The sequence below is a fragment of the Lolium rigidum genome, chromosome 7 (assembly GCF_022539505.1).
Source record: "Lolium rigidum isolate FL_2022 chromosome 7, APGP_CSIRO_Lrig_0.1, whole genome shotgun sequence".
Taxonomy (NCBI): domain Eukaryota; kingdom Viridiplantae; phylum Streptophyta; class Magnoliopsida; order Poales; family Poaceae; genus Lolium; species Lolium rigidum.
The window spans coordinates 53,976,286-53,989,153 of NC_061514.1; positions in this window are offsets into that span (position 1 = coordinate 53,976,286).

Sequence of the window (12,868 nt, forward strand, 5' to 3'; positions counted from 1 at the left end):
CCTGATAGAAACCTTCGAGATGAAGGAGTTGGCGATGCGCCGAGATTGGTTTGTTTTTGGGGTTGAACGTGAGTTGTTGTTTATTCCATAAACCCTAGGTACATATTTATAGTCCAGGGGACTTTCTAATGAAGGCGTACACTAAACCGTGCACGACTAAGATTCTATCTCTAAACTAAAATAGATCTAAAATGTTACAGATACACGGGCAATTAAACCCAACAGGCCGATTCATATAATTCTCCACGTATATTTCCTTAAGCCCGTCTTGACTGCGGCCCACCTCTGACTCGGTCAAATTCTGGTGATAACACAATGGCACAAGCCAAATTGGCCTAGGTCAAAGTTTTGCAAAATGTCCCTAAACACATGTGTGTGTTGAATTGGATTTTTCTTATTTTTCTATTTTGGTTCACTTGATCCCATTTGGGCATGTGTTAGGGTCTATTTAGGGTTAGATTGAGTTTGGTAAAGATTTTCAACCATTTGGGTAAGGTATGAGAGCATAGGGCAAGATTTGCTATTATGGCTATGTGCCACATATGCCTCTATGTCTCAATTTATTTTCTTTTTGTTTCACCAAGGATTTGGTTGGTAAGTGGTAGGGTGGTTTTGTTGAGGTATTCCAAACCATCTACACAAGGTAGACATGGCCTTGTTCACCATTTGCAAAAATAGCCATAGGCTTCCCTAGGCCTTTCTTTTTAAAATAAAACCTTTTTATTTTGTTTTCTTTTGGAGGATGAAAAAGAAGGGTGAGGTTTAGGGTTTAGAAACAATTTAAGTAGTTCACCTAAGAATTTTGGCAAAGGCACAATTGTCAAACATAAGTACTATGCATAGCACTTGATTCAATAAAAGTTTTTGTTGGTTCTCATTTTTGGAAAAAGGGAACCCACTTTCTCTTTGTTTTAAAATTTGGGATGTTACGCTCCGCCAATGTAGTAATGTCGATGTCACGCGTCCCGCGGCCGTCGGCTGCCTCCGGCCTATATAAAGAGGGCGCACACTCTTCTTCCTCATCCACTCCTCCACACAAATCCTAGCTGCCACAAGCTCCATCGTAGCATCGCCTAGCTCTTCCTGCGACGCAGCCAACCCCGCGAGGAAGTCCATGGCGGGTCCTGGTGGCCGGCGAGGTGGTCGGGGCCGTGGGCCTGGGCGCCCCCGGGGCCGGGGCCGTGGCCGCCGAGGTGGAGCAGCTACGACCCCACGGCCGCCGTCGTCTGCGACGTCCTCGTCTTCCCAGGAGGAGCGCTGCTTCGAGTTCCTCCTCCACATCGACGCTGACCCCCTCGGCATCAAGCGGTTCCCGGAAAAGTTCGCCGAGTTCATCGATGGCGTCGATCCGGCCCAGGTGCAGCTACGGGAGGCCAGCTGCAACTTCTGCCGGTGGCCTATCGAGGTCTTGTTCGACGGGCAAGCAAGATGTACATGCACACGGGGTGGGACAAGTTTGCCCGCGAGCTCACGCTCGATCCTGGCTCCCAGCTCACCTTCCTCTACATGGGACACCGATAGTTAGATGCACACCCACACACAAACAGACGCGCGGACATAAACAGTCATTTTCGCGTTCACCAGGCGACGCAAACGGATAATGGGACGTACGAAATGCGTTGCCCCCCGTTGGAGATGGCCTAAGGTTATCTCGCTCATAGAACAATGGAAGTGTTTTTTTTTCGAGGATGAAGAGGGGTAGCGTCGATGGGTCCCGGTTAGCTGTGTTGTGGCGCCACTATGGCGAAACTTTAGAGCATCTCCAGCCGCGTCCCCCAAACCGTCCCCCAAACCGCGCCGGATTGAGCGTTTGGGGGACGTGTTTTGTTCGTGCCGCATTTGGGGGACGTCGCTCCCCAACCGCGTCCCCCAAACGCCGGCCCCAAACATTTAAAATACTTTTTTTAACACATAAACCATTTATATCAAATGTAGCATATGAAAAAAAATGTTTTCGAGGATTGTTTTCAAATTAAATTACAACAAACAATAAAACAAGTAATCAAATATAATAAAAAGGGCTAGATGATACATCAAGGTGCCACGGTATTTCCTTTGATCCTCCACAAATGCTCAACGAGATCAGCTTGAAGTTGCTCATGCACATTGCTGTCACGGATCTCTGCGTGCATGGCGAGAAAATCAGCAAAATCTGCGAGCAACTCATGATCAACCTCCGCGAGAGGGCCTTGACACTCATAGGGACCAACATGTGACCTAACATGATTCTTGCGGTCATCCTCGATGATCATGTTGTGCATGATCACACAAGCTCGCATCACCTCCCACATTTGGTCGTGAGACCAGCTTAGAGCAGAGTACCGGACAATGGCAAATTGTGCTTGAAGCACACCAAATGCCCGCTCGACATCCTTCCTGCAAGCCTCCCGTCGTGTAGCAAAGTGAGAATTCTTCGAACTGATGGATTCGAGATTGTTTTGACAAAAGTGGCCCATTTTGGATATATACCATCGGCTAGATAATAGCCTTTGGTATATTGGTGGCCATTGATCTCATAGTTGCATGGTGGAGCATGCCCTTCCACTAGTCTGCTAAACACCGGAGACCGCTACAACACGTTGATGTCATTGTGTGATCCCGCCATGCCAAAGAAAGAATGCCAAATCCACAGGTCATAATCTGCCACAGCTTCAAGCAGCACACTGCAATATCCATGACGCCCTTTGTATATACCTTGCCAAGCAAACGGGCAGTTCTTCCATGCCCAGTGCATGCAATCGATGCTTCCAAGCATTCCAGGAAATCCTCTGGCAGCATTTTGTGCCATGATCCTTGCGATCTCTTCCTCGGTTGGCCCTCTCAAGTAGTATTTGCCAAACTTTCCCACCACAGCTCGGCAAAACTTGTACATGCACTCAATGGCGTAGACTCACTCATGCGAAGGTAGTCGTCCCGTGTATCGGCAGGTGCTCCGTATGCAAGCATCCTCATGGCGGCGGTGCACTTCGAATGGATGAGAACCCGAGAACGCCTACGAGCGTCGACCTTGAGCTTGAAGTAGGGGTCGAACTCTCGAACGCCGTGGAGGATATTCATGAACAGGCCCTTGCTCATCCTGTACCGGCGCCGAAAATTGTCGGCATGTGTTGCCCCGTCGGCGAAGTAGTCGTTGTGCAGCATGGCATGCCCCTCCATCCTCTGCCGGGGCTTCGACTTCCTTCTTCCCGGCCTTGATCCTCCGCGGCGCGGCCTCTTCCCTCTTCCCCGCCTCGGCGTCAAGCATGTCCCGGAGGGACGCGATGATCAGCAAATGCTCCCGCAGGTCGTCGTCGAACGCTTGCTCGTCCTCCAGCGAGCAGGGCAACCATCTCATCGTCGTCGTCCATGGCTAAAGCAAAATCAATGGTTAAAATTGCGCCGAGGCGGACGACGCAACAAACAGCGACCAATCGCGCCTACCCGGCAAGTCGTCGAGCACCTTCGTGCGCGGAGGTGGGGCGGATTTGACGGCGCGTTCGGGAGGCGCTGGCGACGCGGCGGCGGCGGCACGACCGGCGGGAGCCCCGGCCGCGACAACGGTGCCGACTCGCAGCACGGATCGAGACGCCCAACGGGCCGGGAAATCCGGCGGCGGCGGTGGGGTGGGAGGCGCGGGAAGGAAGGAGCGACGAGAAAGAGGCGCGAACCAACGGTTTATGCAAATAGTCGCCGACATGTGGGAGCCCGCCTCGCTTTTCGTTGTGTCCGGCGTCCCCGGAGCGTCCCCTGTGGGACGGGGACGGGCTCGGGGCGCCGAACACCGTATCGGGCCGCGCCGGACAAAAATGGGCTTTGGGGGACGCGGCTGGAACGTTTTTTTTGTCCGGCGCGCCCCAAATCCCTTTGGAGGACGCTTTGGGGGACGCGACTGGAGATGCTCTTAGGTAGCGCAAGGTCATCGCCCACCCTTCTCAGGATGGAGCTCGCTGAGGAAACCTTGTTGTTGAAGTCTTACTCCAATTAAACACAGTCAGAGTTCGTGGGCGCGCCTCATGATGCGTCACACTATTAATCAAACCTTGGTGCCTATCGCGGCTAGTATGACCTCAGTTTGTCTAGTCTACTAGATAATTAAACAAACAAAGCTCGATCGGAGTCGCCTGCTACTAGCAACTTGGTTGTTTATTATCCAGCCGTGCGATTCCTTTCCCCAGGTGACGACGTGTCAGGCGACAGATTTGACGTACTACTGGCTACCGGCTCCACTTACCCGAGCGAGAGAGCAATGATACAGCGCACCAGGTCACCCACCGATGGCGCGCGTACGTGTCCTTGGTGCCATGGTGGCGACGCCATCACTGCCCGGGTCAATGTTATGTTGTGGGCGTGCGTCGGGAGCACTAGCTTGTCGATCGAGTGGTTTGCTCGTTTCCCTGTGTTTGGACGGATTGAGTTTTATCCTCGAGGCTAAGCTAACGCTTATCCGTGACCACCAAGGTGTTATTATTCTGCATGATCTCCCAAGATAATCATCACCGGATCGACGTGCAATCAGTTCCATGACAATGCATTGGGGGAAGTCACCAATTTACTTGCTTTTTTTTGTTTCTGTTCTATAATTTTTTTGTGGTTTAATTTAAAATTTGAACTAAACAATAATACTAGTTACGGAACGGAGGGGGTACTTTTTTCAACGACTTTTATCTCGATGTCAGTGGCGGGATGAAAAGAATTTACAGTAGAGCGAACTATAAAAATAATAACGCAAAAGCAAAAATATTCCCAAGATATTAGTACTATAAATAAGATCTAACATATTTAAATATAAGTAGTAGAACCTAAAAGCAAACCAATAGTGAAGCTTTAATGACATATATAGAAGTCTTAGCCAATGTGAAAGCTCTATCATTTCTTGAACATATTCCCCAAATTCATCAAGCTAGAAAAATGAATATCCCTTGCCTCATGTACCGCATCATCAAGTCATCAACAAGCCATCACGGACATCTTGTTGCGCAAATCAGTCTTGTTGATCTTTATGTTGTTAAACTCATTAAAAATATTGGCATTGCCACCTGTTAAAGCAATGCCAGCTCACTGTGACGATAAACTATAGAAAACATGATACGCCTTTCGAATATTATGACAATGTCTAAAATCTTCAGTTATCCTTATATAAATAATAAAATAGCTCAAGGTTATCTTTTATATGCTCATAATTAGAGGAAATCTCATGATAAATCTATGTAAGACTACCAAGCTATTCGCGCTGAACCTGAACAATATATGAGCCTCATGAGCCAAGACAAGATGAATTCTCAAGCAACTTTGAAGATAGGTCACTAAAGTGATGGTCAAAATCAGTGATAATAGAGTCTATAACAACATAGAAGGTGTCCACACTGAAAAAGTAATCAACACAAATCCGGTGTGTTCCCCCCTTTTCTTTATTTCCCCGTTTTGTTACGACTTCATTGGTACTTAGGATTGTGAAGTTATTTTTTGAGCAAGTTGACATCTTTTAAGAGAACCTCTCATGCCTCACTTCTCGAATTGAGCAAACATGTTCTCACATCCTTAGCCAAATACAGTAATAAACTAGTAATTTTAATTTTTTATATCAATAAAAAAGTACAGAATCATAAAACATAACCATGCATAACTATAATTGCTTGCGGCTACAACCACCATAAGCTAGCCAAAAAAAAAAAAACCTCAAGTCCTCTTAAATAGCGCACCTAGCATATTGTTCCGAGACAGGTTTGTTCGATTGAGAGTTAGCTATTGGGAAGCGCGAAAGAATTTGTTTCCAACTAGACTAGCCCATGTTTTTGGCTGGGAATCAGTTTTGTGCGGTCTTTCGTTAAAACAAGCATAAGTTTTTCACACAGAGTTCTGTTTCTAATGACGTACCACCCCTTAAATTATTTAGAAAAAACACGTGCAACCTATTGGTTTCGCCAAAATTGAAGGTAAGGAGGCCCTTTGACTTTCCAGGAGCTCCGCCCCTGATGTGAGTGAGATGTTTTTGATTTCAAATTTCTCCGGGTGAGAGCCGAAGTCTGCTACAGTACGCACAGTGTCCGAGGTCTGCACCAGGCACAGTTGGCTGTATCGACGTCGCTGACCCTAGCATGTCTGAAACCATGTCTTCCGGCGGACCTTTTCCTCCACTGTTCACAGACGTCCGACCCAATCCAAGCCGACCCAGCCGTTCCTGAACAGAGCTCGGCGCGCGTGACGGCTGACAGGTCAGCCAGCAGGAGCACGGGCGGCGTCGCGAGCACGTATCATCCATCCAAGTATGGGCCCGCCGGAGATGGGTGGCCGGCCGACCAGGCCGCCCCGCTATTGCTGGCCGATGACCGGCAGGCTACCGTCCACCGCCACCCTGGCCCGCCAGCGACGGTAGCCGACGAGCCCTACGACTATGCCCTGGGCAGGTCAACGAGCAACAGCGCCAACTGCCCCCACATACTGCCACGCGCACCAAACCAAATGCTGCTTCCCTACACAAGCAAAAAGTAGCACTGTACTTTATTCATTGCACAAGGTGTGTATAGTCGCATGCTACCCGAGCGCCATGGTATGCAGAATGGTCGGGTTTGGTAGCCTGGTAGGCTCGCATTGTTCAGCAATTATCGGTACATTTGGTTGCCTGGTCTCGTTCACGTTGTTACACGAACCGGATATTAAAACACCGTCGAGCCAGGCCCTAGAGCAATGCTTGGAATAGCCGTTTCTAGCGAGCCACCCAAATTTCGCATGAAGCTAATGCAAAAGAGAATCGCGCGCGAGACGAGGCGGGAGATGCGGCGTGCATCGGTGAAAAGCGAAAAGGGGGCAGGAAGGATTCCATCACCTCCCGTCGCGCCCATCGCTTATTTCTACCCCTCCTCCACTCTCCCCCCAAATTTCGAGCTCCTCTTCTAGTCGGCAAGCAGGTAAAAGGCGCACACATCTCCGATCGGCGACGGTGGCAGCGGTGGCGGCAACTGCATCTGGGCGGCTTCATCTTCTTCCTGGTGTAGCACGTCTTCACCTCCGACGACGACTGTAAGGATTCCCTCACCCGATTCCCCGGTTATGTTTAGATCTAGGTTAGGAGTTGTCAGATCTTGGCTAGGGTTTGATCTTGTTGTAGGGGTTAGTCCCGATTGTGCTGAGTTATCAAGATCTTGCTAGGGTGCCACATTTCCGGTTCCTTGTTTGTCCCAAATGTGTTGAGCTACCATGATCTTGCTAGGGTTTGTGATGTCCACAGTTGCAATGTATTGCTTGTCTGATTTAGGATGATGTTGGTATGGTTTGTGTTGTCTACTTTAGCCATGTCTTTGTTCGCAAGTAGATTCACGTTATATCCACTACGATGTGTAGGACTCCTTCTGTGATGACTTTAGCTAGACGCTTGTCTGTGTTGGGGACTCATAGATCTCTTCGCAAGTTGCCGATTCACAGCCCCTCTATGAGTCCAAGGTGGTGGCCACCCCTGTGCCGGTCGTCAATGGGCCTGTGGCTGACCTAGTGGCTCAGGTAGCGGCAGAGGTGGCGGCAAGGTTGGCCTCCACAAAGAAGAGCAAGAACCGCAGTGACGCGGCCAAGGCCTTGAAGGCCTCACAGAAGGGGAATGAGACCATGAAATGGCTTCCGTTCATGTCCAACTTCATGTTGGAGAAGATGTGCGCTTTGATCAAGACCGGAGTGAGAACTGACAAAGGATTCAAGGAAGTCCATCTGACTGCTGTGGCGAAGGCCCTGTTTGAACACGGTGGTATAGACGTTAGCTCCACTCAGATGTACAACCACCTGAGGAAGTGTCGGCAGAGGTGGTGACGAGGGAGCTCCTCGGAAATACCCACCATGAGGGGCTTAGGGTTGACAGAATCCTGCAGGTTAACACGAGACATCGGATACCAAACGAACAGGGAGTGAGATTTACCCAGGTTCGGGGCCCTCGATGAGGTAAAACCCTTACTCCTGCTTGTATGATCTTGATTTATCGAATAAAAGAGGTTACAATGGGGCAGCCGATAGACTGCGTTGTGGTGAACTGCCGGGAGGCAAGGTTTCTAGGGTTGGTGTTTCCTAGGTTGTGTTGGTTACATAAGTGTGTTGTTCGGTAGGCCCCCTCCTGGCCTTTATATAGGAGGTCAGGTCCTGAGAGTCCTGTCCGAACTCGACTAGGTTATATCAAGATCTAATCTATCCTTTCTTTTATCAACGTCTCCTTGCCTTGTTCATCAAGAATATGTCTTCTTGTAAGTCTTCTTCATTGCAACCGACGCATATATGGGCCCACCTTAGGTCATGACAACCATCATGGACTCCTTGTTGGGCCAAAGGAGGTAGACCAATGTCGGGTACCCGAAGGGTAATGCCCACATCAGGTGGCCCACCATTACCAGGCTCCGCGATCTAAGCGGGGCTCAGTGGTGCGATGATACCAAATGCATCATCTTGAGGGTGAGCAACTACTGCGGGCACGTCGCGGTGAGCGCGCTCTGTCCACCTCACTAACTGTTTTCATCACCGACGTGCATAACTAAAATCATTGTCCCTTCATATCGTAGGATCACCCAAAGGACGCAGAGTTCCTAAATGTGCCCATTGCGAATTACGACGAGATGCATGCTATCATATCTTTTGGCCTTACCACCGACAAGTACGCCATGGGATCTAGTGAGCCCCTGTGCACGGCTGCAGCTACTCCTTCACCTGAGGATGCTGAAACCCAGGACTCCGACACGGTCATCCTCGATGGGGCGCCTGAGAAGGCTGCCGACGTGCCTGACAAGGCGACCGCCGGCAAGAGGAAGAGAGGTGCCTTCGCCGATGACGAGCTGCTGGACTTCAAAAATATGACTGTTGTTGTGAAGGACATCGCACAGGCCATCTGGGACAACAAGCCCACATACATGCACCCTGACCTGCACAATGCGTTCATGGACATGCTTGGCTTCGCCGAGGAGGATCTCATGGCGGTGCGCTGAGCGACCTTGTCGACCACAAGGCCCATGGTTGCATCTTTGTGGGCATGATCGAGCCACACCGCGTCCTCTGGCTAAGGAACTACCTTGCCAAGTACCACTACAAGCTGTAGTGGTGCCCTTGAGGGGGTGGTGTAGGGGATGCATGCATGGAGGTGATGAACTTGATGATGATGTACATTTTGATAGTAGCTAGGGTTGAAAGACATTTGATGGCCCCCCTTTTGTAACTATGATGAGGTGGTATATACTAACCCCTCAGGTGATGGTGAACTTGCAGTGTTAGGATGACACCCACTTTTGTTGTGGTGGTAGGATGACACCATAGTAGTGTGGGATGAACTTGTGATCCACTTTTAGAATGATCATGCATGCCTCTTCTAGTTTATGAGTTTCTATCAACATTTGTGTAGTTCTATTGCTTTGTTATGAATTGGTTTATGGTTGTGATCGATTATTTGTTCTCTTATGCCGTGCTAGTGGTATGTGGTGTTCCGCGGACGGGTTCCAGGAATCTACAGCTCATGGAGGATCTGTCAAGACCAAGTCCATGGCTACTCCAACAATAGCTACAGAGGGTATAAAACATTGGAGGAGGCACAACAAGAGTACCACAGTTTCCTGGATCATGAGGCCATGGCAGTTGAGGCCATCGGTCAGCCTGTGCCATTAGCACATCTACCGTCGGAGGTAGTGCATGCTCTACAAGGAGCACCTGCGGTACGTTAGAGTCGGGTCAAAGATTACATCATCGTCTTCCTCATCGTCATGATCGTGAGGATCTTGTTCTTCTGAATGGTGTGTGATCGTATGTAACATGCTATGGCATGGTACACTCAACCAATTTTAAATACGGTAAGGATACAGGGGCAGACCTAGAGCCAAAATGACCCGGTGTCATCCAATACATCATACACAATTTTTCATTTTAAGTAGGGGTGTCACTCACTAAGAATAGATGTAATATACAAAGAAATTTGATTTGGACCCGGTGTCCTGTGACACCTGCAGGCTGAACCTAGGTCCGCCCTTGTAAGGATATGGAACTGTGATTTATGCAACCAAACAACTGATTCGTGTTTTCGTCCGTCCAAGTTGGGCTAGCAGGCAACCAAACAATGGGGCCTCGCTTCCCCACCCGGTGCAGAAATGGTCGACCTAGGTGACCAAACAACATGCCAAATCTAGCTCGTGGCCCGTCTGCAACGCGCAGGGGGTTCTTCTCCCTTGCGCAGTCATGCAGGAATCCGGCCCAGGCTACCAAACACGCCCTATGCATCATGGATCCTTTTAGACAAAATATTCTACATATACATTAGCACAAATTTTACACTACCTAAATAATCACTTATAAGTATATTTGTTTGTGCACTATATAAGAAAAACAAAATTTGTAATGGTACCAAGAAGTTGACTGTTGATTAATACGTGCTCTTTTTTTGCATGAGGACGTGATTTGTTGGATTTAGTCCTACATTAGTTGTGGGAGGAGACATGGAGCGACTTATAAGACCAACGGTTTCCCACGATTAGGCTAGTCTTTTAGGAAGAGAGGGCTTAAGGCCAGATGTAACATAGGTGGAGCTAGAGGAGTACATGGGTGTACATATGTACACCCATTACTTTTGCCAAATACATGTACCTGGTAAAAGTTGTACGTCGGTAGATAAAATTATTATAAAATTGAGGTTTTCTTTCATTCAAGAAGGCTAGAAGAGCCACCATTCGGTCCAACAAGGTAAATCCTATAAAACCCTTTCGTCTTCTCAGCATCAATTAGCAGTTTTCCAATCGATTGGAAGCTGTGCACATCAAATCGACACATGAAGTTAGTCAGCTAGGTCACTCTACTATTCTTCGAGAGCTTGAAGCCCACCAACATGAATAGGGGGTTGATCTACGATTGAACTCACTGCAGCCTGGCGCCAGAGCACGGAGCGGCGGCGTGGCTTGACCTAGATAGTGTGGTCGTTCCAAGTGAGGTGAGACGCTGGCGGGCCGACAGGCGGTGGGCACAGCTGCTCGACAATTGTCACATCGTGGCTCCAAGTGAGAGATGGCAGAGGCCACATCCAACGACCAGGAGGCACTAAAATGTTGATCGTTGGATTTTTTCCTTTTTTGCGATAAGGTTGTTGAAAAAAATTGAAGGTTTGTACATCCAAATTACAAATGCTGGCTCCGCCCATGAGATGTAAGTTCGCGTTGATCTTTGGTTGAGCTATATTGATGGGCCGAGACGCTCGTGCGGCACGCCTAACAAGTGTAACAAAGTGTGTTTGAAAGATAATGAAAAAACTATTCTTTCCTTGTGTTTGCTAGAAAAAGCTATAACTTTGCAATGAACAGAAACAATTGTCGCTATCAGGAAGTAGTTTAAAAAACTGACTTCTTCAGCCTGATTAATTTCTTCTTTTCAATATCTAGGGTCAAAGAAGTTGAACGGCTATCGTGTAGCATACACGTTGAACAGTAGTATGTCATGAGTCATGACATATTCTTCAAGTGAAAAAAAAAAGACACTTTGTTGATTTGATTGGAGAAGGTATGCCCTAGAGAGAAAACAAAGCATTGTTCTTTATTGTATTTGTTGGGAAACAGATGACTTTGCACACCTACTGGGTCTTTTAGAGAAGAGTCCAACATGCTTATCTAACAGAAAGCCCTTTTGTATTGTTTTTAGAAGCAACCTGATAACGCGGCTAAGAAAAGACATATGGAAATCATGCTAGCTAGCCTTCTCAATTCGGTCGAAAACAACGTATAAAAACAAATGAAAAGTTAGAGCAGAACACTACTTTGATGTGACAGCTGTGTGCACATAACATTGTGGCAACTAGGGGAGTGCGGGAGGAAACTTCCCGGAAACCTCCCTGCAATAAAAGGCTGGAGAATCAGCACAAGAGTGTGAAAAAAAGACGAAAATGAAATGAAAAAATGTAGCAGGCCAATCCGCAATTTTAGCTGCCTAACTTATCGTTTTCATCACTTTGAAATAACTCAAGCGTAAATTTCTTAAAGTTCTAGCTACTCCGTACTATTTTTCAGGTTAATTTGCAATAGCTACCACTTTAATAGCATTATTTGTTTGTATGAAGAGAGTAGTATGTTCAGAGTGGCATAAATATTATCTCTGCAGTAAATTTAATTACTCACTTCTCATTTCATTTTCCAAGCATAAGAAGCCCAACCAACTAAATAAATAGATTCTTTTTTAGAACCAATATGCCGTCATGTCGCAATAAAATAACCGACAAAACCACGCGACAACTCATAAATGTACATACTCGTTATCGAATATAGAAACAAACCAAATGCATCGCACACACATTCAATACGTACAAACACATATGAGATCAGATATATCAAATAGTTGTCAACGCCGGATACTGCCATTCAGATATCCTTGTATCATTTGTCGATTCTTCATAAAGAGAGCCGTAACGATATTCGTAATGGATAGACATAAATATGTGTACTAAACGGAAATTAAATATCTAAGAAACGTGTATGACATTGAGTTCGGCCATTAATATTCACGGTCGATAGATGCAGCCAACCAGATGGCGAGATTTGATATCTTGTCGAGAGAGTACACCAAAGTGCACCACTTTATCTATGTTCAGTGCATTTTTTTATAGAAAAAACATCATAAGTAAAAGCAACAACATGGATGGATGTATCAATTATATGTCGTACTGCTAATGAAGATGGTTGCATTCAAAAACCACTAGTTAGCAAAACATCATATCTTGGTCTGGTCGAGGAGGATTATTCTTCAGTAGGGAGGCGAGGTTCTCGTCGACATAAAATGAAAGTGAAAATCACATAACCGGGGTGTACATGTAACACTCACAATGCACACGCTGGGGTTTGCATTGCATTCGCATCGGCTCTCCCAATTTTCATTTTCTCCTGCTCTAGTCCTCTTGTAGCGGGAC